A 24274-nucleotide genomic window follows, 5' to 3' on the forward strand; every position below is an offset into this window, starting at 1 on the left:
TGGGCATAGATTGTAACACTGATTTATAATCCAGGATTTTACACATGCCATTGGAGTTAAACTAGAAGCTTTAGTACGTAGCAGACTCTAATGGCTTTGCATCATCCTGGGAGATTTCCGCAAAAGAGATGGAGGGCTAAATTGAACAGCAATACATCAAGAGCACTTTCTTTTTGATCAGCATACTCATAGCAGGATTTGTTTTAATTACAGATATATTTAGGTTTGATGATTATTACATGTGTTTCAGAAGTGCATTACAACTTCAGTGGCTCAACAATTACTGGTAGTTTGTGTCAGAATTCCTTCATTTAGGGAAAAATATTTTTAGTGTGGTTATGCACAAACATTTATGGTTTATACTAATTTAAACTATCATTCAATGAAAATACATTCCTGATGTTTGTTTTGCTCTTATAATTTCTTGCTTTTTAAAATTATAATTGATATGAGAATGGCCATGGGTAAAATCAGAATATTCACTATATTATGTTAATAGTAAAACTCTGTGTGTGTACCTATGGTTTAATATGTAATGACATATAGAGTATACATGTGCTTTAGGTCAAATGGGGATGTTTACTATTATCTATGAACTGATAATAGTTTGGGGGCATGAGGAATTAACCATTTTGGAGTATTTAAATAATTCAAAAGAGTTAAAAAATAAAGACACTGATGTTTTATCAATTAGAAACTCTTACCCCTTGGAAGTAGACTGTTTCAGGGAAGAATGGGGTCTTGAAAAACACAAAATATACATAAATTTTGCTTCCCTAACCAACTGGTTAGCTTTCAAGAATGAGAAGTATGTTAGCAGTCCCACACAGGTCAAGAAAATAGATCAACTGAGCTGTGGCTTGGGGAATTAATTCGTGGTTAGTTTTTTTTCCTTGTGAGCACTACCAAATTTTGAGGCTAAGGTGGGCCCTAGGCAGAATTATGAAGGAGATGAATTTTGTCTCTCTCCATTTTTTTCCCCAATGTCTCCTTCTTCCTGCAGAAGCCCTGACTGTCCTTGAGCTCCCAGGGATAGTCAGCAACCACTTGCTGTTCTCTCGCTTTTCCGCATACCCGCATTGTGGAACTCATCAGCAGTATAAGACAGATATCATGTTCTGACCTCCCCTGAAATGTGTAAATGGTGTCCTAAGTATTCATGAAACCCGAAGGGATGTAAGTACGTGTTTGTATTAAAAAACACCAAAGGTGGCTCAAGCCTGTAATCCCAGCACTTTGGGAGGCCGAGACGGGCGGATCACGAGGTCAGGAGATCGAGACCATCCTGGCTAACACGGTGAAACCCCGTCTCTACTAAAAGAAATACAAAAAACTAGCTGGGCGTGGTGGCGGACGCCTGTAGTCCCAGTTACTCGGGAGGCTGAGGCAGGAGAATGGCGTAAACCCGGGAGGCGGAGCTTGCAGTGAGCTGAGATCCGGCTACTGCACTCTAGCCTGGGCGACAGAGCGAGACTCCATCTCAAAAAAAAAAAAAAAAAAACACCAAAGGTGTCTGTCCATTCACTCTCCTTCTGCATCACTTCAAGGTGTATATTTATATAAGCTTAATATGTATTCGCCTGTGAAACTCAGCATTAAGACATGGCCCTGTCAGCTGTTAGGGGGTAATTGCTAAGTCTAAGAGAGCAGAGGTGGTCTTCCTTTCATCCCACCTATGCTCTGTTTCCTTAGCTAGACTGAAGCCCCCTGCACATGGGCAGGGCCTCCGAGCTCAGCAGTCCCTAGCAGTGCTTATTATGGTGCTCTGTTGTGATGTCTCCTCTGTTGATCTTCCTGTCTGGCTGACAACCTCAGGAGAAATGTTGTTTCCATTCTCCACGGTCTTCTCGAACTGAAGGAGAGAACCTAGCTTCAGAACTGGTATAAGCGGTCAAGTATATTTTGTTTCCTAGTATTAGAATGAACAAATCTGTTGACATTCTAAATGGCTGTAAGTCCACCTTATAATGGCAATTCATTAAATACATATTATGGTGTTCACATCTCTCAATGGCATCACACCAGCATGTCCTTTACTCCTGGGAGAATTTATTTTCTCAATGAACCGTAAACAAAATACAAATGTTTTAGATGAAACTTTAATGCACTGTCACAGTGAAGCCACAGCAGGGAAAAGTCACCTGGAGAATAGCTTTTCAGAAGGTGCTTATAATCTACTCACTTTACTGCTAAAACTGTTTTTAACTCTACTTTAAATTGCTTTTTGGCTGAATGTGTGTGTGTGTGTGTGTGTGTGTGTGGGTGTGTGTGTGCCCAAGAATACAGAATATCTTGATACATGTAACCATGGATTATATTGAATAAATCAGAGCTATCAATGGCAAATACTGGCAAATAAATGTGATCAATGTAGATGACTCACCCAAATAATTAAAGACCAGAAAACCCCTACTACTTATTGTACATTAATTATCTGAATTGCTATCTACTTATTTCAGGAAAATGTCAAATTTTTCTTTGATGATTTCTAAAGAAAACCTCATGTTTTTAAAAAATACCGAAGAAGCTGTTACAAATGAAAAGCTTAGTCAAAACAATTTTATTTATGAAAAATCAGTTTGCCTGATTTAATTTTTTCCCACTGAAATGATTCTTTACATATCAAGTAGATACAGCCCAAATATCTTGTAGACCATCAGGAACTATGTTAACAAGCACACATTTTAATTTGAAAGATAATTCCTACAGCAAATACCATATAATTTATTTGATACTGAGAAGCCTTATGTGTTATGAAAAACTAAATGAAAAATAAAGGAGGGAGGATGAAGCTAAACTAAACAATTTGTCATCTTTAAAACTGTGTAGTAAATATGTGGGTAGATCCATAATTAAAACTTATTGTTGGGAAATAGAATATTTTAGCCTTTAGGGGATACATTCTGAGATAGTTCAAAGTGTATTTATATGTGTAATGATTTTTCTAATAATATGCAAATTTTCTTTGTTAATCAGGATGCTTGTATTTTATATGTGCCACAAATATCACACAAGATTATCTTGATCTTTCCTTTTTTTTGTCCCTGGCCTGCATCACCAGATCGCCTGAACATTCCACCTTGTTTCAGTGCTTTTTCATTTACATATTGCTTTAACTTCCCCCTTTTTTATGTCAGTCAGCTAGTCTGAAAGAAACAGGGCTAGCAGGGATTTTACGTGTTTTATCATAACCAAAAACCAAAAGCTTTAATTTGTACCCAATTCTTAGTCTGCAGTCAGCATTGTCTTTGCTGCTCAGTAGACATATCTGAAAATTTCCTGATATTGAAATTGTTGCTATTTTCATTTGCACATATCTCAAAAAGCGTTTTAAGATTCTCAAGGACAGTGTCTACAATGAAAAACATTCTATTACTTTTCTCTTCCCTAGAGAATCAAGCATGTTTATATCATGTAAAAGGTGCTTGGAAAATGTTTAAGATTAGGATGATGGGAATATTTTTAAAAATTACCTCTGGCATTACACAGCATATGGAAATAATTTTTTGAGCTTGTGAATTCCTTTGACAGATCATGTTTTTATGTTTTATATGAACAAGATGAACTGGATACCTTGTTTGGTTTGCTTTTGCCATTGGAGTACCTTTTGGTTTGTATGTTTAAAACAAATCAAAAAAATTTTGGATGGCAGAATTATGTATATGGAAAGGTTTTCATTTAAATTGTGTGATCAATACCATAGCAGTCTACTTCTTACTGTAATGACACTTCTTTAGTTTAATGAAGAAAAATAATTGTAACTTCCCTTATTTATATCTATGTCTTAAATGATTACAGTAAAAGACTGTAAGCATTTAAAAAATATTTTATATAGCCAGGCATGGTGGTGCATACCTGTAGTACTGGCTGCCTGGGAAGCTGAGGCGGGGGAATCACTTGAGCCTAGGTGTTCAAAGTTACAGTGAGCTATGATTACACCACTGTACCCAGTCTGGGTGACAGAGCAAGACTCTACACTAAGATATATATAAAAGAAATAGTGGATAGTTTAAGATCTTTTGTTCTTTATTTCAAAGAAAATAAAACAATTTACTTGTTTTATAGTAGAAGTGGAGTGAATACTTTAAGGATTATGGTACAGAAAGTATTCCATAATAAATATTCTCTCTCATTTTCTTACCATCATTCAAAGTGCATCCTTCAGCCCAGTGTTATTTATTTTCTTTGAGCTCATATCAAAGAGTTACTCATGGAAACGCTATCTTAAAACCTATTCATATAATGTGCTATATTGTTATCTAACCATTTCATGTGTATTAGACATCAAGATTGTAAACTTCTAATCCAATATACCAATTGTACATTTCACAGCATCTTGCAGTTATTCTAGAAATACTTGCTGATAGCTTTGTTGATTAACTGAAAACAGACTGCTATTTTGACATGACAGTGCCCCAAATAGGAAAGAGTAATTTTTTCTCTTTCTGTTTATTATTAATCTCTATGAGTTTCCAAATATTTAAATATATTCCTAGTACAGCATTAAAGTTGTTTATAATAATGTCATAAAACTGATAACAAGTTTTGTATCTGTATTTATACATAATAAATAAAAATTAAACCAAAATAAATTTGTTTATTTGTACATGTGTTCTTTTAAGTTCCTACCTTAACCAGACAGGATTACTGTAGTTACCATTCATGTTGAGTAATGTAATTTTATTTCTTATATTAAGAAACTTCTAAAAATGCATCTGGACTTAAATACAATTTTCTCTCTGCCATTTTTTCTTTATTCTTACAAATTTTTGATAATTTAAAATTTTAAGCTGATTTACTTTTTCAATTATTTGTCAATCATATTACAAAATGGTTTATATTCGTTCAAAAAATGAACAAATATTTCAACAATCAAAAATATTTATTGAATGCCCAATATATAATAAGCACATTTGTTTAACAATAGGTCATATCAAAGAGTTGCTATCTACAATATCTAGTCTTCAGGAAATTCAACCTGAGTTTTCTTTTCTAAAATAAAAATCCAAATTGTAGTATTTTTCACATCCTGGATAGAAAAAAAAATACACTAGGACCTGCTCCACCGCTACCTTCACCCCATCTGACATGAACACATTTCCAGTCACTTTCCTGTTAGTTGGGATGATCCTTACTGGGCAGTGATGATGAATTTGACTCATTCCCTTCACTTTTATTTTTACTGCCCACCTGGGGCACCTTTAACCTGTGAAACTTTCCTGATTTAAAACAAGCAAAACCAGCAATCCTCAGTCTAACAGGAACAGGATAATCCAGTAGGTGCACTATGCATGGGCTTTTAACATTAGCAACAGGGGTACTAAAATACTTAAAAGATTCTTTTAAATGAAAACTTCTCTGGAATTAGCACACTGATCTTATGGTCACAACATTTTTTTTAAGCTTGCTTTTTTTTTTTTTTTGAGATGGAGTTTCATGCTTGTCGCCCAGGCTGGAGTGCAATGGCGCAATATCGACCCACCGCAACCTCCGCCTCCGGAATGCAAGCTATTCTCCTGCCTCAGCCTCCTGAGTAGCTGGGATTACAGGCATGCCCCACCACGCCTGGCTAATTTTTGTCGTTTTAGTAGAGACAGAGTTTCACCACATTGGCCAGGTTGGTCCTGAACTCCTGACCTCAGGTGATCCACCCACCTCAGCTTTCCAAAGTGCTGGGATTACAGGCGTGAGCCACCAAGTCTGGCCTTTTTTTTTTTTTTTTTTAGCTTTCCTTTACAGAGAATTCAAACATATATAACAGTACCCATTATCCAGGTGCAGCAATTACTAACGCATGGCCGAACTTTCCACACACCCGTTCATCCCTCTATCCATATTATTTTGAAGCATAGACTAGAAAGAAGATCCATCCATATTATAGTATATCATTATTACAATTTTAATTTAAAATTACATTATGTGAGTAGGTAAGTCAGAACACTGTATTTTCTGTGCATAGAGGTTCTAAAAATCTTGTCTTCTACTGCAGCACACGTACATGCTTAAAGCCAATGTGATACTTAAAGTGGACATTACACAAACACAATTACATATGCTTAGAAATACAGTAAATAACTTAGATTGCTCATTCCTGGAAGCTTCTATCCATTGTCTAAAGGCTGTTTCTTTTTATCTTAGTGTTTATTTTTGAATTTTTCTCAAAGTTGATGTTTTTCTATTCTATGCTTTTATCCCTGATCCAGGTTAAATTTTTCCCCTAATACCTGCCAGTTTTTTCTTTTTCTTTTTTTTTTTTTTTTTTGTCCCTTTATAGTCTCTCTCTCTGTCTCCTGTTTCTCTCCCACTTTCCCCACTTTCTGCCTCCTTTTCCCTTCCTCTCTAGCTCTTTCTGATCTTCAGTGCAATCTGACTTTTTGAGAAATGTAACCAATAACCGATCAAGATGCAGACACTGATATCACCAAGAAAATTCCCTGTGCCCTTTCCTGGTAAATCCTTGCCTACCTCCTCCACCCAGAGGTAATGTCTGTTTTATATCTGCCATTAGAGATTCGATTTGACTGTTCTAGAATTTTGTGTAAAAGGAATTATACAGTATTGCATGCTTTTGCGTCTCAGCACAGCATCATGTCTGTGACATTCATCAGTGTCATTGCGTGTATCAATAGTTGATTTTATTTTTCTTTCCTCAGTTCTAATCCATTGTGTAAATATATCACAATTGGATCATCCATTCCCATGTAGATTGACATTTGTTTACAAGATTTGACACTTATGAGTAAAACTGCTACAAATATTTTTGTATAAGTATTTTTGAGAGTTTCTATTTTTAACTCTTGGGTAAACAGATGATCAGTTTTATCTTTTTGGATCTATATTTTTGTGTCCAGAATTGGTGGGTTCTTGGTCTCACTGACTTCCAGAATGAAGCTGCAGACCCTTGCAGTGAGTGTTAACAGTTCTTAAAAATGGTGTATTCAGAGTTTGTTCTTTCAGACTTTCACATGTGTCTGGAGCTTTTTTCTTCTGGTGGGTTCGTGGTCTCGCTGTCAGGAGTGAAACTGCAGACCTTCGTGGTGAGCGTTACAGCTCTTAAAGGCAGCACATCTGCAGTTGTTCGTTCTTCTCAGTCGGTTCCTGATCTCGTTGGCTTCAGGAGTGAAGCTCTAGACATTCACGGTGAGTGTTACTGCCCATAAAAGCAGTGTGGACCCAATGAGTGAGCAGCCGCAAGATTTATTGCAGACAGAAACCACAAACCTTCCAGCACCACAACTGAGTCGAGCAGGTTGTTACCGGCTAGCTTGGGCAGCCTGCTTTTATTCCCTTATCTTGCCCCACCCACATCCTGCTGATTGGTCCATTTTACAGAGCACTGATTGGTCCACTTTACAGAGAGCTGATTGGGCCATTTTGACAGGGTGCTGATTGGTGTATTTACAAACCTTGAGCTAGACACAGAGTACTGATTGGTGTATTTACAAACCCTGAGCTAGACACAGAGTGCTAGACAGAGAAGTTCTCCAAGTCCCCACTAGGTTAGCTAGATACAGAGTACCAATTGGTGTATTTACAAACCCTGAGCTAGACACAGAGTGCTGATTGGTGGGTTTGTGATCCCTTAGCTAGACATAAAAGTTCCCCAAGTCCCCACCAGACTCAGGCGTCCAGCTGGCTTCAGCGAGTGGATTCCTCACCGTGGCCACAGGCTGAGCTGCCTGCTAGTCCTCCACTCTGCACCCGCACTGCTCAGCTCAGCTCCTGGGCGGTTGATAGAGACTGACAGCCACGGAGCAGGGGGCGGTGCTCGTCGGGGAGGCTCGGGCCGCACTGGAGCCCACGGCGGAGGCGGGGCTTGGGCATGGCGGGCTGCAGGTCCTGAGCCCTGCCCCACGGGGAGGCAGCTGATGCCTGGTGAGAACTAGATCGTAGTGCTCACCGGCCGGCACCCTCTGCAGCTGCTGCCCTGGATCCTAAGCCCCTCACTGCCCTTGGCCGGGGCGCCGGACAGCCTCTCAGTGTGCGGGGCCCGCCGAGCCTGCGCTGGCGCCCGCCAGAACTCTGGCCTCGGTTCCCGCCCGCGCTTCTCCCTCCACACCTCCCTGCGAGCAGAGGGAGGCGGCTCCGGCCTCGGCCAGCCCAAAGAGGGGCTCCCACAGTGCCATGGCGGGCTGCAGGGCTCCTCAAGCACGGTCAGAGTGGGTGCCGAGGCCCAGGAGGGGCCGAGAGCGAGGTCTGCTAGCACGTTGCCACCTCTCGTTTTCACTTTTCTTTGATAAATACTTGGTGAGTGTTACAGAGGTTATTAATTTCATTTACCTATTCAAAAACTCAGCTTTTGGTTTTACTTGACTTTTTTATCTTTTTTTTTTTTTATTGGTTTCACTCCTTATGCCTACCTTCTGCTTACTTGAGGTTTAATTTACTTTTCTTTTAGTTGTTTCTTATGGTGGAAATGTAGATAATTGATTTGAGTGCTTCTTTTCTAATATTAGAGTTTAATGTGATAATTTTCTCTCTAAGCACTGCTTCAGCTGCATCCCTCATATTTTGATTTGCTGTTTCTCATTTATGTTTACTTTATTTTTTCCTGATTTTTCCAGTGGCTTTTGTTTGATCAATTTTATTTAGAAATGTAATTTAAATTTCAGTATATTGGGTGGTTGTTTTTAGACATTATTCTGCTATTGATTTCCCTTTCCACTGTGGACAAAGAACCTACTCTGAATGATTTCACTCCTGTTTAATTTATTGAGGACTATTTTATGGGCCAGAATATGATCTATTCTGATGAATAATCTGTGTTCACTTGAAAAGAAAATATTTTCTTTTCTTATTGAATGAAGTGTATAAATTACATTTAGGGTAAGTTGGTTGGTAGTATTTTTAGTCTTCTGTAATACATCCTGAGTTTTCTATTTATTTTATCAATTATTGAAAAAGGGGTGTTGAAACCTTTAACCCGTAATGGCTATGGTAGTTATCTATTGCCCCATAGCAGATTACTACAAAATGTAGTGACATAAAGCACCTATTTATTATTTCAGAATTTCTGTGGGTCAGGACTCTGAATGTGCTTAGCTGGGTTCTCTGGCTCTGGATCTCTCACAAGTCTTCAGTCTTCTCAAGGCTTGATGGGAAGGACTCACTTCCTGGTTCACACATGTGCTGCATGGCAGGACTCAGTTTCTCTTGGGTTGTTGGGCCGAGACCTCAGATTTTTAAGAGCTGTTGCCCAGTTGGTTCCTTTCCACATGAGCATCTTACAACCTGGCAGTGGTTTCAAAAAAGTGAGGAATTGAAAGAAGAAGTGAGAGTGCCAGGGAGATAGGGAGTTCTAGCAAGACCTTGTATCCTAATCACAAATGTCACATCCTATCACTTTTACGATATTCCATTGATTAGAAGCAAGTCATGAGTTTCAGCACAAACACAGGGGCATGAACACTAGGAGATGGGATAATTGGGAGCCATATCAGAAGCTGCCTATTACAATAGTGGATTTGTGGCATTCTCTTTTTATTTCTATCAGTTTTTAGTTAATGCATTTTGAAGCTGTTTATTAGGTGCATAAACATGTAGGATTCTTACACTCTCTTGTAGAACGGACTCCCTTTTCACTATCAAATGACCTTAATTTTTTCTTCACTCTCTCATTTGTATTCTCTCCTGATTTTCTCTGTCTTATTTTTCTTGAACAGTTTTGCTTTAGGTTAATCCATTTTGTTGATACTCTCGAAGAAACAACTTTTAGCATACATTTGGGTCTTGCTTTTTAATGTCTTCTGAAAATCACTGTATTTTGAATGGGATGTTAATTAACAGTTAACGTAATTCCTAATATGGTTGGATTTAGGTTTCCTATATTGTTATTTAATTTTAACTTGTCTCCTTTGTCCTCCTTTTCTGTCTTTGTTGTGAGTCATAGAATATTTTTAGAATCTTAAATATATTGGCTTTTAGCATAGCTCTTTGAATTATTGTTTAATGGTTGCTATAGGAATTACAACACACATTCTTACCTTTTTACAATCTACTTAGAGTTTCTATTGTACCACTTTGTGTAAAGTATATAAATCTTTCAAACATATAGGTCAATGTATTCCCCCACCTTAACTTTGATGATAAAACTTTTGTGTATATTTTTTCTATTTATGGTATAGGCCCCATGCCTTAATCCAATTTTTGTTGTTATAACAGAATACCTGAGGCTGGGTAATTTATAAAGAAAAGTGGTTTCTTTAGCTCATGATTTTGCAGGCTAGGAAATTCAAGGACATGGCACTGGCTTCTACTTAGCTTCTAGTGAGGGCTTTTATACTGGGTAAAAACATGGCAGGTCATATAAAAGCAGACACCTATAAAGAGGGACCAAACATTAGTAGGAACCTCCCTTTATACAAATCCATTCTCAGGGGAACTAATCCATTCCTGTGAGAATTAATCCAGTCTCTCAAGAATGAGAACACACTTGCTACCTGGAAAAAAGCACCAAGCTATTCATGAAGAATCCACCCCATGTCCCAAACACCTCCCACTAGTCACCACCTGCCAACACTGCCATATTGGGGATCAAATTTCAACATGAGTTTTGGCATGGACAAACCACATCCAAACAATAGCATCCCAGAATTTGTAATTTTTTGAAACAGTAATATGCATTTTAAAAAAATAAAGAGGGATCAATAGTGTTTTATATTTACCCAGATATGTGCTGTTTCTAATGTTCTTATCTCTTTTTAAATACCTGAGTTTCTCTCTAGTATCATTTCCTTTTATCCTGATGTAATTCTATAACCTGCAATTGGTAAATACATGTTTTACCAAATTTTGGATATGGTCAACCACTACATATTAGAATATTATTTCTGCCCCATTTTCTTACTCTTGTCCTAAAAAACTTTAATTACATATATATTAAACCATTTGGCATTATTCCATAGGAACCCGAGGCCCTGTTAATTTTTTCAATCTATTCTTAGATTATTATTATTATTATTTTTTTCCTGAGACAGGGTTTTACTCTGTTGTAGAGGCTGGAGTGCAGTGACATGGTCACAGCTCACTGCAGCCTTGACCTCCTGGGCTTAAGTGATTCTCCCACCTTAGCCTCCAGAGTAGCTGCAAATACAGGCATGCACCACTATGTCCATTTAATTTCTGTATTTTTTTTTTAGAAATGGATTTCACCATTTTTCACAGGCTGATCGACTCAAGTCATCCACCCCTCTTGGCTTCCCAAAGTGCTGGGATTACAGGTTTGAGCCACCATGCCAGGTGCAGACTGCATTCTTTATAGTTATATATCTTCCAAGTTTACTGTCTCATTTTATTGTCATCTCCATTCTACTTTTGAGCCTATGCTGTGACTTTTTATTTCATATATTTTATTTTTAAATACTAGTATTTAATTTGTTATTTTTGATATTTTTTACTTCCTTGTTGAGATTTCCATTTTTTACTCAGAATATTTTCTTTTATGTCATTGAGCATTTTTTTTTTTTTTTTTTTTTTTGAGATGGAGTCTCACTCTGTCGCAAAGGCTGTAGTGCAGTGGCATGATCTCGGCTCATTGCAACCTCGACCTCCACCTCCCAGGCTCAAGCGATTCTCCTGCCTCTGCCTCCAAATGTCATTGAGCATAATTACAATAGCTGCTTCAGAATTTTTGTCTGCTCATGCCAGTGCCTTGAATGTCTTGGAGTTGGTTTCTACGTTTTTCTTCCTTGAGAATGGGTCACATTTTTTTTTGTTTTGTTTTTGCTTTTTGAGTAATTTGGGATTTTATCTGAACACTGTGTATATAATGTTGGAAATAACCTATTTTAAATTCTTCCAAAGAGTGTTGATTTTTTTCATTTGATTGTATTAGCAGGTAATAAACTTGGTTGCAGTCAAGCTGCAAACAATGTGTTTTGCAGCAGCTTAAATCTCAGTATAGTTATTTCATTCTTAGTTAGCTTCTGTGGTCTGCCTCATGCATGCATGTTTTAGGGTTCTGCAGAACTTGTTAAGAAAACTTGGGGTTTCTTTTCTCTGTCTCTCCTTTCCAGGGATTATTCCTTTACTTTTCACAAGTTGTGGTGTCTTTGAACTCTATCCTTTGTTTCTTTGAGTCAGGAAATTTGCAGATTTTCTATAGGAATTGTATCCACTCTGCATGGTGCCTGCTGCAGCATTCTTTTAGCCTAAGAGCTGTAAAAAAGGTAAAATATTCTGTGTTATTCCATTTTAAAGTGTTGACCACCCCCGATATCCATTTGCTTTTGTTCACTCTATGGTGCTTTCAGATTATTGTTTTGTTATAAAGGCAGTCTTTGCTATGCACAGTCCTTGCTATGCACAGTACTGTGTCAGTGGAAACCTGTGAATTTTGTAACTGCGTCTTCTCTTTGCACATTAACTGATACTATAGAACTATATAAAGCAATGACTTGGTTCTGATACGCATGACTTTTAACATAGTTTTAGGTAACACGCGGGCTGCCTATATTTTTGTCCAGAGTCTATAATTGTCTTCAGAAGGATTATTCTTGTTGGATCTTTTTTGTCCACATCAGAAGAGGAACTCTTTCTCCTGATCATTTTCTATAATGGTCTCATGCTTTTTTACTTCATAGCCCTTTTCACAATTTGTAACTATTTATAGTTATAGCTATGTCTGTGTACTTATTTATTTTCAGACTGTTTTGTTAAAATTTTGTGACAAATTGGAAGCAATCAATAGATATGCCTGGAATGAAAGGGTGAAACATTGCATGACTAAAATGATGTCTTTCATGATGATAAAACTTAGGTAGCAAAATGGTTTTAATTATAGTCTCAAAAGATACTTCCAGGGACTGCAATCAGGTAAACAATATAATCACAGGGGTCCACATCAGATCTCTATGCTTGTTTAAGAGCTAAAATAGACATTTTATTTGGAAATTATAATAACAAGACTACTTCAGTCCTACTTTTAGATATTTCTGAATAATGCCTAACTGGGGAGATGGGAAAGGCTTGACATGTTACTATTCAATAATAAAGCATAGTTTTAAACACATAGATTTTTGTGTCATCAAATGATTAGGAATCAGTATTTGTATAGTTTTAACAGATCACAATACTGCCACATTTATATGATTAGAGAGCAGATCTCAAATTTAACAGTTTAGAGACTCTCTTTATATAAGACAGCTACTGTAGCACTTAGCATACTCACGAAATATTAGTTTATTTCTTTATTCCCTCATCCTGCTGGTATTCATAACAAATCAAACAAGTACCCTTTTCAGACAGCTCAGTTTGCTAGTTTTCAAGTATAGATGCAACCCTCTATGTTAATAAAGCTTAATGAAGCTTAAATGGAAATTGTCATTTGTTTGTTACTTAAAGCAATCTGTAGAGTAGATAAGAGTGGAACATTTATTGTAAAATGAATAAGAACATATGGATCTTCTGTGTAGCTTTCTGGATTCACTTTGCTTTTGTCCTGGTGAATGAAGGTACAAATAATAAAGGACCTCGAATAAGATTTTAAGCTGAATTTCTCCAGGCGCTAATTTCTTGGCTAGAGTGGAGGAGGTCTTCATAAATGTTCTGCATCATTCTTAAGAGAAGTCTATTTCAAGCTATTTCCTTGATGAAGGACCTCTCAGGTTTATATATTTTCATTTACTAAGTGTGTGACATTAGAGTGGGTGGTATCGTAAAATTTAATTAACTGAAGACAAATAAGACGGGATCGCTACAGATACATGGTATGAATTTCCCTATTTTTGGGGTGTAGATTTAGTGGGATTATATATCACTGTCTCTCAAACTTTAATGTACTGATAAGAATCACCTGGAAATCTGGTTAAAATGCAGATTCTGATTCAGTAAGTTTGGAATAGAATCTGGGTCTGCATTTCTAACAAGATCCCAGGTGATGCCTGTACTGCTGATCTGAAGACCACACTTCAGTTGCTAGATTATACTACAGACTTGCTTGCTATGTCAACTGAGATGGGGCTTAGGATATTTGCTGTTATTTCCTCCCTTTTAAAAAGGTAGTTAATGCAACCCTGGAAATCTTTACATTTGCTAGATAGAATACGTTGCGTATTAGGTTGGTGCAAAAGTTTTTGTGGTTTTTACTGTTACTTTCAATGGCAAAAACTGCAATTACTTTTGTACCAACTTAATAAAATAAATTCCAGGCGATATTAGTGAGGAGACTCCATGACTTTAGAATTTCTTGGAATTTTAAATTTGGACACATTTTTAGTATGCCTGAAATATTCAATAATAAGCCCTTTTTTTTCAATGATGTAGTGTTTATATGTAATAAAATATACTCACTGAAAGGGAACTTAGCTGTCATTCCAATTTCTCATTTCACAAATAAGGAGACTGGGGCTAGTTTAATTACAGGACTTGACCACTTACGTGTTCTGAGGCTCTTTAACATGCAAAAAGAAATTATATTGATTTGGAAGAAGATCGTAGTGTGGTGCTACCCCAAATATATTAAATTAACTGCTTTGATTGGGACTTAAGCAATCAGTTCCATAAAACAGAATTATTTTCCCACTGCTTTGAACCAGTTACTTTGGCCCTAGTAGGCACAATATATTCAGAGACCTCTTTTGCTAAGAAAACTAGCACTTCTCGTTTCTGTTCAAAGTATTAATTGGGAACACTTAATTAAATGGTAAAAATTATTCTTTGATAATAAACATGCAGTTTACAGAGCTAAGCTCTGCCAAATCAGAAGATATTGCTTACAATGTTCCAGCAAAGCACATGTATAAAAGAGACATGATTGAGTTGAGAAGATAAATAATATGTCTGAGTATAAATTAAAAACGTGGTAAGTAATATAAATGACTGAATCTCTTCAGTTTTTCAATACGATGTTCAAATTGAAACCTTACTATTTTATCTGTTTTTTTAAGTGAAGTTTTATTTAAAATTAAAATGGATACAACTCTGACCTCTCACCCAGGCTTGCATTTTTCACTGCAAACAGCATATTTCCTTTCTGTCTATTTATGCTTCAAATTAAAAGCCTCTAAAACCGAACTCGTATTTTCTGTTTTCTCTAAGAGCTTTCCATATTGAACAAAGTAAAAATATATTTCTCCCAACATAAAATTGGAATTGTCTTTGAATTTCTTCTCATTAGCTTGGTATATCAGCCAGTTTCACTGATTCCTTTTTCCAGAAGATTTTGTTAATCTATGAATTTTTGCTATTCTATGACATCACCTTGCTGAAACTATAATTAGCTCACACCTATTTTTACAAACATCCCCTCTATTGATTTTTCTTCTCCCAGCCTATCTCACTTTTAATTCATTTGTAATTGTTAACACTAGATCATTCCTTTTAAACCATTATTATGCTCACTTTAACTCGAACTCCTGAAATAGCTTTCCATTATCTGTAGAATGATACACAAATGTTTTAGCCCACTGTTCAAGGCTATTTATAATTCTGCTCCAAACTACCGTTCAAGCTATACTTTGTACTAATCTCAACATAAACCCTCTACTGTAATCCAGTTGCTTGATTCTATCTCCCAAACATGTCGTGTACTCTCTGTCCCTTATATCTTTTGCCATTTTCTTAGTTTTATAGGCATTCCCTTCTCCTCTCTTCTGGTAGAAGTAAATTTAAGTGGAAAGTGAAAAGTACAACATTTTTAACTGGAAAGAATCTTTAGAGTTAATTTAGTTCAACTTCTTACCTCTTGTACCATTTTAACATTGAAGAAACTAAGAATCAGAAAAATTTAGGTTTATATTTACTAATATCTAATGAGAATTATACTAATGGTTATTTAAAAATTAGGTGATTCATTTCACATCTACCATATTATATAAGTTTAGGTCAAGTTAAAATTTTCTAAAGACCAAAAATCTGCCCAATTTGGCTATCATAAACTATCTCAAGAAAATCCAAATGAAGCTCAGTTTCCTAGATGTTCTGTGGACTGGCTAGCAGCAAGTTCTGAACTGACTTCATTGACTCTAAGTAATTTTCCTGGTTCCAATAAAGAAATGCTCAGTTTATCTTGCGGATATCGTGATCAGTTCTAGTAAGAGTTCAGAAGCTGGGCTTTAAGTAGCATGTTAAAATCTCTCAAGCCTTATTAGAGAGAGAGAGAGAGAGAGAGTGTGTGTGTGTGTGTGTGTGTGTGTGTTTAGGGGTTTGCGGACAAATTAGATGACTAAAAAGTAGGTCAACTAAAACTTGGTTAAAAATAGCCTTTTATAAGAAATGATAGTGATAGAGGAGAATTATTCTCCTTTATACTAAGGATAAATAGAACCTGCCACATACAACTTAACATTCTTTTTCATTCTGGGTACCCATTAAACATTTATTATTGAAGAATGTATGTTTTTATAGATAATAATAATTGTATATCTTTATGGGGTACATGTCATATTTTGATACATGCATACAATGTGTAATGATACATCAGGGTAATCGGGTTATTTATCATCTCAGACATTTATCTTTTCTTTGTGTTGGGGACATTACAATTCTTCCAGCTATTTTAAAAAGTAATTATTGCTATCTACAGTCACCCTACTGTGCTATTGAACACTAGAACTTATTCCTTCTAAGTGTATTTTTGCACGCATTATAGATTAACATTCTTAAAAGTAAGAATTAAAATATATTCTATGTTGACTTTGAAATAACCTACTACAGATGATTGTATTGGTTATAGAATATTTTCTTAGCCAGCTGGCACTACCATAAAGTGAATCAGCTGCAGATACACCTGAATGATTTGATATAACCTAAGGTTAAAAGGGATATGATTTCCAGACAACGTTTGTACTGCGATTTAAGTTTTACACACAAAATAATTGCAGATATTTGATAATTTATTATAACTTATGAAAATAATATTTTCAGTTGACAAAGTATTAATATAATGAAATAGTATATAAATTCTCAAAAAAGAGTGAACACCAATGAGATAAAGAGTCCTCTAGATAATTTCTTTTCAGCAAGTTCCAGACAGGGAAGATCAAGGTGTCACCTCTTCTCCAATATAATGGCACTCTCTATACTCCAGAGCTTAGATTCAGGGAGAGAAATGACAGGGAGAGGGAAGAGGAAGGGGAAGAGAACAAGTAAGAATACGAAATTTTTATTGGCTGAGTGAAATCCTGAATCAATTGGTTTACTTAGAAAAGATTAAGCTTGCATATGCTGTCACCAGGTCAATTGGTGGCTCAACAAAAACATATGTTTTAGGAAAATAAAGTTACTTCTATGCATACCTGAGTACATGGCCTGTGCCATAAAGTTAATGATTCTCAGAAAGAAGTCTATTAACAGTAAGTTAGATGTTCTATTCAAATCTGTTTTCTGCAGAGAATGTCCAGTCCCCCAGTGCCTAGTGAGTTACAAAGCTTGTTATGTTGTGTGTGATTCATTTTCTGTAAAGAGATTTTACTATATACAGGTGCCTTGTTGTGATCTGTGGTTTAGTCTGAGTCTGGAATTATAAAATTAATGATTACTTATGTCCATCATAAGCCAGTTAAAAGAAGGTTCACAGCAGCTTTATACATAATGGCCAAAAACTTGAAACGATAAAAAAATCCATCAGCAGGATAGTGAATAAAAAAATTGCCATATTTATATAATGGAATGCTACTCAGCAATAAAAAGAATAAACTTCTTGCTTGTTGTTCTTGTTTTAGCACCAACATGTAAAGAGCTTGGAACTCATTATTCCTATTTATTCTTGCTGAATACATAGAAAATTAATGACTCTCTTTGGATCCATCAAAAAACTGAGGTTGGAGCTAAGTGTCCATTAACGGATGGATAAAGAAAATGTGGGACATAGACAGTGGAATATTATCACTTTTTAAAAAGAAGGAAATTATGTCATTTGTGAACAACAAGGATATTATGCTAGGCGAAATAAGCCAGACACAGACAGATAAATAACATGTGATCTCACTGATATGCGGAATCTAAAAGGTAGAACTCAGAGAAGTAGAAAGTAGAATAGTGCTGTGGGAGGCAAATGGGTAGGGAAAAGGGAGACAATGGTAAAAGGGTACAAAGTTTTAGCTAGACAGGAGGAATAAGCTTTAGTGATTTATTGCATAGAATGGTGACTATAGTTAATAATAATGTACTTTAGATTTCCAAATTGCTTAAAGACTAGATTTTAAATATTCCCACAAAAAATTGACAAGCATGTGAGGTGATGAATATGTTAATTAGCTTTACTTAATCATTCCACAATGTAAACATACATCAAAACATCACACTGTACCCATGAGTATATATGATTATTTGTCAATTAAAAATAAAACAAAATTTGAAAAAAACTGCGGTTATGGGAAGATTTAAATGATAATTTTGATGAATTGTTGGAAGCTGAATGTGGACTAGTATGAGGGTAAGAAATTCTTGGGGGTGCATTTTGGGGGCCCCACACTTTTATGGGTATTACTTTCAGGAACTCCTCCAAATTTTCATGATAAAGAGCTAAGAAACATCTCCTTATGGCTCTAGAAAGAGAAGGAGTAGGGTAATAATTGTGCAAAAAGCCCAGAGCATTCTCCATAACAAAGTTCTACTCTCCAAGGAAGACTATATCTTTTAACAGAGTATTATCTCAGCTGGGGTAAGCACACTGCTGTTACTTCAGCTCTCTTGAGCCTTATCGTCTTACCTAAGGGTGAAAAAATGTTACGATATTAGAGATGCACTTATGAAGGTCACAGCACAGAGACATATACCTAAAACTTTAATAACTAAAATAAAATGGACCAATTCATCGACAGATACAAACTATGAGAACTCATGCAAAGAAAATTAGATAATCTAAATAGGCCTATATTTCCTAAAGAAATTAAATCAGTAATTAGTAACTTTTCAGAAAAAGAAAGCACCAGGCTCAGATGGTGTTACGGGTGAGTTGTACTGAACATTTAAAGAATAATACCAATTCTTTACAGTATCTTTCAGAAAATAGAACTAGAGGGAACACTTCCTAATTTATTCTGTGAAGCTAGCATTACAACGATACTAAAACTAGTTGAAATTTATGTCCATGTAAAAACCTGCATTTGAATGCTTATAGAAACATAATTACCCCAAATTGGAAAAAGCCAAGATGTCATCAATAAGCCAATGGATAAACAATGTACATCCATACAATGTAATATTATTTAGTAATAAGAAATGAGCTATGAAGCCATGAAAAGACATGAATAAATCTTAAATGCATATTACTAAGTGAAAAAGATCAGCATAAAAAGTCTACATAATATATGATTTTATTATGTGACATTATGAAATAAAGCAAAACAATGGAAGATCAGTATTTGCTAGAATTTTTTTTGAGGTAGCAAGGGAATGTGCTTCAAGCACAGGAAATTTTTCAGGGTGCTGAATCTATTCTGTATAATATTGTAATAATAAATATATGACACTGCATTTGTCAAAATCTATAGGGCCTTAAGTTATAAAGTAATACTTAATCTATGCACATTAAAAAGTAATTTAAAAAGTTAAGAGATGGAATACAGAACGTGACAAAACAATCTCAATCTAATTATGGAGGTAAGGGCAAAATGTGCTGAGATAAGTAGCTTTGAAAATGTGTGGAGTCTGTAAAACTAATGGCACAACTGTACTAAGCATTGTATTCTAATGGATAAAATTGTTCCCACAGGGGTATGGGTTAATAATTCTGATACCACCACACATATATATTGGAATTAAACAATTATATAAATGGATGGTGGATGTTGGGAGCCACATTTCCCACTTTTGGAATGTGAGATTGTAGATGAGTAAGCAGAGGAGGCTAGAATGAGACAGGGATAACAGATCAGAGTGTGAGAAATCAGTATGAACTGATACTTAGCTTAATATAGATACATATGGTATTGTAGGTGTATTCATTTGCTAGGGCTACCATAACAAGATGCCACAGACTGAGTGGCTTAAATATTAGAAATTAATTTTCTAATGGTTCTGGAGGCTAGAGTTCAAGATCACAGTTTCTGCCCGTTTGGTGTCTTCTGAGGCCCCATCCCTTGGCTTGCAGATGGCTGCCTTCTTGCTATGTCCTCACATGGTCTTTCTCCCTGTGTGCGTGAACCTTTGGTATCTCCTCCTCTTATAAGAACACTAGTCAGATTGTATTAGGGCCCACCCTAATGACCTCATTTAAGGCCGTATATCCAAATATAGTCAAATGCTGAGATATCGGGGGTTAGGACGTAGGCATGTGAATTTTGGAGGCGCATAATTTAGCCCACTGTAGGCTTAATAATGGTATTTCAAAGAAATCTACATCCTAATGCCCACAGATTGTAAATACATTATTTTATATGAAAAAGGGATTTTGCAAATGTGATTAAGAATTTTGAGTTGAGAACATTATCCCAGATTATTCAGGCAAACCCAATGTAATCACATGAGTTCTTATAAGAGGGAGACAGGAGAGTCAGAGTCAGAGAAAGAGGTGTGACAGTGGAATCAGAGGTAAGTGCAATGTGGAGCCATGAGCCAAAAACATGTGCCAAGGAAATTACGGCCTCTATAACATAAAATGTCAAGAAAACAATTCTGCCCTAGAGCATCTGGAAGGATGACAGCCAAGCTAACTCATTTTAGAATTCTAGCCTCCAGAACTAAAAAGATAATACACGTTTGGCATTTAGATTTTTGGCAGTGTGTTACAGAAGCAACAAGAAACTAATACAGATGCTTACATACAGAAATATTTATAGATATGTATGTACACATGGATTAGTATACAATCATATATTTCCTTGCTTTGTCAGCTAACAGGGACTAGAATTAATGGCACCCGAGTTACAATGAACATATGTAGCACTCACATCTTCATTTTTAATACCATTCTCCAATAAAAGGATCCAGAAATTCTTGGAGAAATGGCTGATTCTAGGACTGGAGGTGGAAATATATGAAATGAGCCTGGAACAACTTATTGTGCCAAAAAGTAAGGGAAAGAAGTCAAACTATGTCTCTTCACTGATGTTATGATTCTATATTTACAAAATGCTAAAGACTCTACCAAACGGCTACTAGAACTGATTAATGATTTAGCAATTTTTAAGGATACAAAATCAATGTAAAAAATCAGTAACATTTCTATACACCAATAACATCTAGGCTGAGAGTCAAATCAAGAACACAACCCATTTACAATAGCCACAAAGAAAATGAAATATCCAGGAATACAGCTAACCGAGTTGGTAAAATATCTCTAAAAGGAGAACTACAAAATATTGCTGAAAGAAATCGGAGACAACAGAAATAAATGGAGAAAATATTCCATGCTCATGGTTCAGAAGAATCAATATAATTAAAATGGTCATACTACTTAAAGCACTTTACAGATTTAATGCTATTCCTTTTAAACTACCAATGTCATTCTTGACAGAATTAGAAAGAAAAACTATTTTAAAATTAATATCAAACCAAAAAATAGCCTAAGTAGCCAAAGCAATCCCAAGCAAAAAGAATAAAGCCAAAGACATCACACTATCCTACTTCAAACTATACTACAGGCTACAGTAACCAAAACAGCAAAAACCAAATAACCAATTAAAAAGTGGGCAAAAGACATGAACAGGCACTTTTCAAAAGAAAATAAAAAAGTGGCCAACAAACATGAAAAAATGCTCATCATCACGAATCATTACAGAAATGCAAATAAAAACCACAGTGAGATACCATCTCACACCAGTTGGAATGACTATTATTAAAAAGTCAAAAAACAACAGATGCTGATTAGGCTGCATAGAAAAGGTGGGAATGTAAATTAGTTCAGCTACTGTGGAAAGCAGGTTGGACATTTCTCAAAGAACTTAAAACAGAGCTACAACTTGACCCAGCAATCCCATTACTGGGTATATACCCAAAGGAAAGTAGGTAATTATACCAAAAAGACACATGCACTCATGTGCCATTGCCATGCTATTCAAATAGCGAACACGTGTGTTAGTCAAGGTTCTCTAAAGGGACAGAACTATTAGGATGTATGTATGTATGAAGGGGAGTTTATTAGGAAAGAAATCAGAGACAACACAAATTAGGAGAATTGACTCACACTATCACATGGTGAAGTCCCACAATAGGCCGTCTGCAAGCTGAGGAGCAAGGTAGCAGTCCAAGTCCCCAAACCTCAAGAGCAGGGAAGCTGACAGTGTAGCCTTCAGTCTGGCCGAAGGCCTGACAGCCCCTGGCAAATCGCTAGTGCAAGTCCAAGAGTTCAAAAGCTGAAGAACTTGGAGTCTGATGTTTGAGGGCAGGAAGCATCCAGCAAGGGAGAAAGATGAAGGCCGGAAGACTCAGCAAGTCTTCTGATTCCACTTTCTTCTGCCTGCTTTATTCTAGCCACACTGGCAGCTCATTAGATGCTGGCTACCCAGACTGAGGGTGGGTCTGCCTCTCCCAGTCCACTAACTCAAATGTTAATCTCCTTTCGTAACACCCTCACAGATACATACAGGAACAATACTCTGCATCCTTCAGTCCAATCAAGTTGACAACCATCACAACATGGAATCAACCTAGGTATCTATCAATGATGGATTGGATAAAGAAAATGTGGTACATGTATACCATGAAATACTACCTAGTCATAAACAAATGAAATCATGTCCTCTGCAGCATAATGGATGGAGCTGGAGGCCAATAATCCTAGGCAAATTAACTCAGGAACAGAAAACCAAATAATAAATGTTCTCACTTACAAGTGGGAGCTAAACATTGAGCATACATGGACATTAACATGAGAACAGTAGACACTGGGGACATTACTATGGGGGGATGGAGAAAAGGGGACATGGATTGAAAGACTACCTATTGGGCACAATGCTCACTACCTGGGTGCAACGTAACAAACCTGCGCATTTACCCCCATACCTAAAATAAAAGTTGAAATTTAAAAAAAAAAATGCTCAAAAAGAAAAGAAAAAAGCAAAATAAAAATTCATGGGAGAATGTCAAAGAGACACAGGAGTTGAAACAGTTTGAGCAAAAAATAAATAAATAAATAAAATACTGGATTGAAGTCCAGAGTATAAAGTAAATATACAGACTCCATGCTGATATAAATGATTAAATAAGTAAATAGATTAATTAGGGGAAACAGCTCCTGTAGAGGAGAATTCCGAGTAATTTATATAGCTAGCCCACCCTCAAGGAGGCAGAGCATAAATTCCCATTCTTTTAGTATGGGCACATATAGTCATTCCCTGACAAAAAGTATAGTATGGACATGGGGGAAAGTAACTTTACAATGGAGAAATTTGACAAAGACTACTTCAGCTAGGTGCTCAAGGTTAGTATCAAGAGTGACAAATTAGGTGATTATATTTATTCTTGATAAGATCAGATGAAAATTGCACCTGACCATTGTGGCCTTCCTTCTGAAACCTCATAATTGCTATCTAATTATGAGACAAACATCAGATAAATTTCAGTAGAGAGGCATCCTACAAAATGCCTGACCAGTACTCCTTAAAACTGTTAAGGTCATTAAAAACAAGGTAAGTTTAGAAAGCTGACACAGCCACAACAAGCCTAAAGAGGTCTAACGAGCATAGTGTGGTGTCCTTGATGGGATCCTAGAACTGAAAAAGGACATTAGGTAAAAACTAAGAAAATCTGAGTAAAGTGTGGGCTTCAGGTAATAAAAACAAAGAAGAATAAATGACTGTTACACATGAACAAGTCTTAGGGAACTAATGTTGAGCAAAAGAAGCCAGATAAAAGAGAGGACATCTATGTGAAACTTAAAAGGTGGCACAACTAATCTCGAATAACAGTCAAAATAGGGGTTACCTTTGGAAGGGAGTATATCTGGGAAGAAGGAAAAATGTGCATGGTAGGGTAATGGAACTGATCTGTTTCTTATCTGGGTGGCAGATACATGAATATTACATTAATAAGCATGTATCAAACTATACACTAATGCAGTTGATTTTTCCCTCAGTAAAAATATTAAAAATAGAAATAAATCACAGAATTAAAAAACTTCGCTTGTTCTGAAAAGAACTATTTTCCATAACTCAGATGATGTGTATATATATATTTTTAAAGGCTCTATTGAAATCTAACTTAAATACCTTATAATTCACTCATTAAGTATTCAATGATGTGTGATCATTCCCACAGTCGATCTTAGAACATTTTCATAACCTCAAAAAGAAACCTCCTGGCCTTTAACTGTTATCCCTCTAATTACCCAATTATCCTCCACTCTCCAGCCCTAAGTAACCACTAAATTAATTTCTGTCTTTGTAGATTTCTC

The sequence above is a fragment of the Chlorocebus sabaeus genome, chromosome 18, assembly GCF_047675955.1.
Source record: "Chlorocebus sabaeus isolate Y175 chromosome 18, mChlSab1.0.hap1, whole genome shotgun sequence".
Taxonomy (NCBI): Eukaryota; Metazoa; Chordata; class Mammalia; order Primates; family Cercopithecidae; genus Chlorocebus; species Chlorocebus sabaeus.